Source organism: Mustela lutreola, chromosome 6 (assembly GCF_030435805.1).
Source record: "Mustela lutreola isolate mMusLut2 chromosome 6, mMusLut2.pri, whole genome shotgun sequence".
Classification (NCBI taxonomy): Eukaryota; Metazoa; Chordata; class Mammalia; order Carnivora; family Mustelidae; genus Mustela; species Mustela lutreola.
In genome coordinates, this window is record NC_081295.1 from 115,742,588 (window position 1) to 115,749,076 (window position 6,489).

Genomic DNA, 6,489 nt, shown 5'->3' on the forward strand with positions numbered 1-6,489 from the left:
AGATAAAGAGCTGGCATTCAAAATCTATTAAAAAAAAAAACTTATAAAACTCAACACCCCAAAAACAAATGATCCAGTGAAAAAATGGGCAGAAGACATGAACAGACATTTCTCCAAAGCAGACATACATACAAATGGCCCACGGACACATGAAAAGATGCTTGACATCACTCACCATCAATGAAATACAAATCAAAACCTCGGGGCACCTGGGTGGCTCAGTGGATTAAGTCTCTGCCTTCTGCTCAGGTCATGACCTCAGGGTCCTGAGACCAAGCCCTGCGTCCGGCTCTCTGATCAGTGGGAGCCTGCTTCTCCCTCTCTCTGCCTGCCTCTGCCTACTTGAGCTCTCTCTTTCAAAAAAAATAAATAAAATCTTTAAAAAAAGAGAGAGATACCACATTACACCAGTCAGAATGGCTAAAATTAACAAGTCAGGAAATAACAGATGTTGATGAGGATGTGGAGGAAGGGGAATGGTGGGAATGCAAACTTCCACTGTTCTGGAAAACAGCATAGGGTTAAAAATAGAACTACCCTACGACCCAGCAATTGCCCTACTGGGTTTTTATCCAAAGGAGACAAACATAGTGATCCGAAGGGGCTCCTGCACCCCAGTGTTTATAGCAGCAATGTCTATAATGGACAAACTATGGAAGAGCCCAGATGTCCATTGACAGATGAATGGATAAAGAAGATGTGGTCATTTATACACACACACACACACACATACACAGACACAATGGAATATTATATTACTTGGCCATCAAAAAAGAATAAAATCTTGCCATTTGCAGGAACATAGATAGAACTAGAGGGTATTATGTTAAGGGAAATAAGTCAATCCGAGGAAGACAAACACCATATGATTTCACTCATATGTGAACTTTAAGAAACAAAACAGGTGAATATAGGGGAAGGGAAGGAAAAATAAAATAAGATAAAAACAGAGAGGGAGACAAACCATAATAGACTCTTAACTATAGAGAACAGACTGAGGGTTGCTGGAGGGGAGCTGGGTGAGAGGAAGGGGTCACTGGGTGATGGGCATGGAGGAGAACACGTGATGTTAAGAGCACTGGGTGTTATACGCAACTGATGAATCACTAAATTCTACCCCTGGAACTAATAATACAATATGTGTTAACTAAATTGAATTTAAATTTTAAAAGAGGGGGAACAGGGTTCCCCAGGGACAATGAGACAATATCCCCTCCCCTCCCACCCCACCCTGTCCAATCAGCCCCTAGCATCCCCTCAGGCAGAGTTCGTGTATTATTTTTAAAGATTTTATTTATTTATTTGACAGAGAGAGATCACAAGTAGACGGAGAGGCAGGCAGAGAGAGAGGGGAGGAAGCAGGCTCCCCGCTGAGCAGAGAGCCCGATGCGGGACTCGATCCCAGGACCCTGCGATCATGACCCGAGCCGAAGGCAGCAGCTTAACCCACTGAGCCACCCAGGCGCCCCAGATTTCGTGTATTAGAGGACCCTAGGGAAGCTGAAAGTTAAAACTCTCGACCCTTGACCCTTCCTGGTAGGTGAAAAATGCCTCCTAGCACTTCACAAGTGTAGCAGCAGAACACTAGCAGGACTAGGACTAGGTCTGTTCAACCTTGTCTCCCTTGCCCTGCCCCCTGCAAGTGGCATAGACTCTGTGCATTTTATTTTGTGAGAAACAGGTGTGAGTGACAAATGGGGCACTTCCTGCCACAGCCTCCTTCCCTCCCTGTGTAGGTGTCCAGGCCTCAGGTTCTGGAGCCCCTGGTAAGCACACCCTGAAATGGACAATCTTCACCCCCAAGCAGCCCGTGGTCCACCAGTCTACGGTTGAATGAAACATCTCAACAGCACAACAAAGTCACAAAATAGAGCTTCTCCTAGTAACACTTACGGTCTGAGACCCAACTGAGGCTTCTCTCCCTCCTTTAAAACATAAGACTCTGCAGAAAGAGTGTCCAGCTTCTTCCTCACAGACAGGACTCTCCCCGTCCATGAATTCTCTCCTGGACCATGTACAGCATCTAAGAGGGAACCCAAGCCTCTTTACATACAGATGGGCTCGTGGCTGGGACCAGGAGAAGACAGGGGGCACTGCCTGGGGCCAGCGGGGGCTCCGGCAGAGCAGCTGCATTTCTCAGAAAGGGCCCAAGTCCTTTCTAACCTGCAATCCCAGCCCTTTTGCTTCCCCTGCCAGTGCCGGTTCTTCCTACCCTAGTCTGCAGCCCAGCTGGGAAGTGTCTCAGCTCCTCCAGGAGACGCCACTGGGTTAGACTGGATCCTGGACAGCAGTGCGTGGCCAGGCCGGGCGAGCCCCGTTTCCTGAGCTGGCTGTTGCTGCTGCACAAGCCCCCGGAGGAGGACAGGCCTCCTGTGGCCACAGCAGGTGTACAGGTAACAAGACCAGGGAAGGGGACCTGGAGGGTCTTCTCCACAGGGAGGAGAGGCCATGTACAGGGTGGGGAGAGTGTAGCCAGGTACACCCCCAGGCCATCTCATTTAGTGAACAGAGTAAAGTCAGCGGCTCCAAGCTCAGCATTCATGGAAACAGCCCATTCATCCAGATCTGATTTCAGGATCTCTGGAAACTTCTTCATTCATTTCTTTTTCATGGCTGATGGGGGTTTCCCATTATGTGGGGCCCAGGGATTCCCAGGGACTCTGGGGGCCTCGATTAACTTTGAACACACCACAGTGAGGCTCTGGCCCAGCCTTCTGACCCCAGAGTCCCTAGAAACCAAAGCAAGACAGACTGGCATCCTGGGGAGGAGGTGGAGGCAGAGCCAAGGGTCTCCAGCCGGCTGGAGGACCGCCTGCACAGAGACGGACATTTCAAGTCTCTGAAGTCCAGGTCTTCTTCCCTGGAGTTGAACTCAATGTTCAGAGAGTACAGCACAGGAATGGGGGGGGTGACGCAGATATGACATGTCGTGAAGAGGTCCTCCCTTGGAGCACCTGGGTGGCTCAGTTGTTGGGCGTCTGCCTTCGGCTCGGGTCATGATCTCAGGGTCCTGGGATCGAGCTCCCTGCTCAGCGGGAAGCCTGCTTCTCCTCTCCACTCCCCCTGCTTGTGTTCCCTCTCTGGCTGCCTCTATGTGTGAAATAAATAAATAAAACATTTTTTTTTAATTTTTTTTTAAAAAAGAAGAGGTCCTCTTAGTAGGCTCTTTGCTAGGAGGGTTGTTTTCCTTCTCCAAGAAAAAAGCAATCCTTGGGCTCCTTTGAGGCCTGTGAACAGACAGGATCTCTGCAGTATGGGCCACAGTCTTCAAAGTGATGGGCTTTCTTTCTTTTTTTTTTTTTTTAAGTTTTATTTATTTATGTAATCTTTATATCCAACATGGGATTAGAATCCACGACCCCAAGATCAAGAGTCACATGCTCTTCCGACTGAGCGAGCCAGGCACCCCTTAAAATGACAGGCTTTCTGACTAGAGCCATATCCGGGGCCTTGGCCAGATTTCAGGAAGGGTGCTCGATCAAGGCCTGATTTCTGCTAGGACCTCCACAGAGACTGAGTAGGAATGGGGCCCTGGGCCTGGAGCACTGGGCAGCCCCTCTGGACCACATTCACCTCTCAGACACATGAACCTTGGTCTCTGCCTCGGCCATCGCTGGGGCTCACACAACCCAGAGCCCCACTGGAGACCCTACATGACTTATTTTTTTTAAAGTAGCTCCCAGTCCTTTTCCCTTTATTTTTCATTACCAAATTGCCACCAGTTTATCTATTAGTCATATCTTTTTCTTTTTTAAAAAATTTATTTATTTGAGGGTCACCTGGGTGGCTCAGTCATTAAACAGCTGCCTTCAGCTCAGGTTATGATCCCAGGATCCTGGGATCGAGCCCCACATCAGGCTCCCTGCTAGCTGGGAAGCCTGCTTCTCCCTCTCCCACTCCCCCTGCTTGTGTTTCCCTCTCTTGCTGTGTCTCTTTCTGTCAAATAAATAAAATCTTTTTTAAAAAATTATTTATTTGAGAGAGAGAGAGAAAGAGAGCACATGAGCAGGGGGAGGGACAGAGGAGAGAATTCCAAGCAGATGCCTTGCTAAGTGTGGAGCCTGCCCCAGCGCCTGATCTCATGACCCTGGGAACACGACCTGAGTCAAAACCAAGAGTCTGAGGGGGCGCCTGGGTGGCTCAGTGGGTTAAGCCTCTGCCTTCGGCTCAGGTCATGGTCCCAGGGTCCAGGATAGAGCCCCGCATCCGGGGGTCTCTGCTCAGCAGGGAGCCTGCTTCCTCCTCTCTCTCTGCCTGCCTCTCTGCCTCCTTGTGATCTCTGTCTGTCAAACAAATAAATAAAATCTTTAAAAACAAACAAAAAAATAAACAAACAAACAAAAAAAAACAAGAGTCTGACACTTCATACTGACTGAACCACCCAGGCGCCCTTTATCTGTTTCTAAATAACATGCCTAAATTGCATTTTAATTCAGCCCATTCATACCTGTGATGGTTATACTCTTAGGGTGGTTTTGTGACTCTCACCTCCTGGGATTTGTGTCTAGGTAATAAAGATACAAAGACATAACTCAAGTTAGTAACCTAACTCAAAGAGAAGTCTTGCCTTGGTCATTGGCTTCTGGCAGGTAATCAATCACTAAGCCCTTGGAACGTGCCAGAAACTCTTAACAAAGTGATTTATTGTGGGGCTTTGGGTCTTGACCTCCAGAGTGGTTGGACTTTGAGGTTAGACATGTAGGCAGTCAAACACTTGAGCTCCAATAAAAATCTGGACACTGGGGCTCAGATGATCTTCCCTAGCTGGCAGTATTTCATGTGTATTGTCATATGCTGAATCCAAGAGAATAATGCATCTGTGACTCTATAGGGAAGGGAGAACAGAAGCTCTGTCTTCTTTCTTTTTTTTTTTAAGGATTTTATTTATCGGGGCGCCTGGGTGGCTCAGTGGGTTAAGCCGCTGCCTTCACCTCCGGTCATGATCTCAGAGTCCTGGGATCGAGCCCCGCATCGGGTTCTCTGCTCAGCGGGGAGCCTGCTTCCTCCCCTCTCTCTGCCTGCCTCTCTGCCTGCTTGTAATCTCTGTCTGTCACATAAATAAATAAAATCTTTAAAAAAAAAAAAGGATTTTATTTATCTATTTGACAGAGAGATAACAAGTAGGCAGAGAGGCAGGCAGGAGGGCGGGGAAGCAGTCTCCCCACCTAGCAGAGAGCCCGATGTGGGGCCCGGTCTCAGGACTCTGGGATCATGACCTGAGCGGAAGGCAGAGACTTTAACCCACTGAGCCACCCAGGTGGCCCCAGAAGCTCTGTTTTCTATCCTCCAGGGCTCTGCTGTATGTGCTCTTCCCTTGGCTAATTTTAGCCTGTATCTTCACCCTGTAATAAATTGTAACCAGTAACCAGGACTATAACTGTTTCAGTGAGTTCTGAGTCCTTCCAGCCAATTATCAAACCTGAGTGCTTGGGGGGGGGGGGGGGGGCGGGTCTCCTGAAACTGCAGTTGGTGTCAGAAGTGAGGCAGTTCCTGTGGGGGCTGTTTCCCCTTCAACTGTGTAGTTGGCTGAACTGGCACAACACTCCTGAGCGAGTGCCCTCCCCCAGAATATGTACAGGAACCTTGACTTGTTTCCAACCAATCAAATATAGTAAAGGGGATGGAAGGTACACATGTGCATGCAATTATGTTATATAAGATCGTAGCACAGCCTCTTTCTTTTTTCTTTTTTTTCCTCACTTTTTAAATTTATTTTTTAATTTTTAATTTTTAATTTTTTTATAAACATATATTTTTATCCCCTGGGGTACAGGCCTGTGAATTGCCAGGTTTACACACTTCACAGCACTCACCATAGCACATACCCTCCCCAATGTCCGTAACCCCTTCTCCCAACCCCCCTTCCCCCAGCAACCCTCAGTTTGTTTTGTGAGATTAAGAGTCATTTATGGTTTGTCTCCCTCCCAATCCCATCTTGTTTCATTTCATATCAGGGAGATCATATGATAGTTGTCTTTCTCCGATTGACTTATTTCACTAAGCATGATACCCTCTAGTTCCATCCACGTTGTCGCAAATGGCAAGATTTCATTTCTTTTGATAGCTACATAGTATTCCATTGCGTAGCACAGCCTCTGTGCTAGAGTCTCTCCCTCCCTTGAGCTCTGAAGTGACCTGCCATGTTGTGTGGGCTGCCAGTGCTGGGGGGATGGCATGGCAAGGAACCCAAGGCAGCTCCTAGCAGCTAAGGGTGACCTCTGGCTGCTGTCCATAAGAAACTGAAGTCCTGGGGAGCCTGGGTGGCTCAGTGGGTTAAAGCCTCTGCCTTCGGCTCAGGTCATGAGGGATCGAGCCCAACATCAGGCTCTCTGCTCAGCAGGGAGACTGCTTCCTCCTCCTCTCTCTCTCTCTCTGTGTGCCTCTCTGCCTACTTGTGATCTCTGTCTGTCAAATAAATAAATAAAATCTTAAAAAAAGAAAGAAAGAAAGAAAGAAAGAAACTGAAGTCCTCAGCCTTTCAAACGTGTG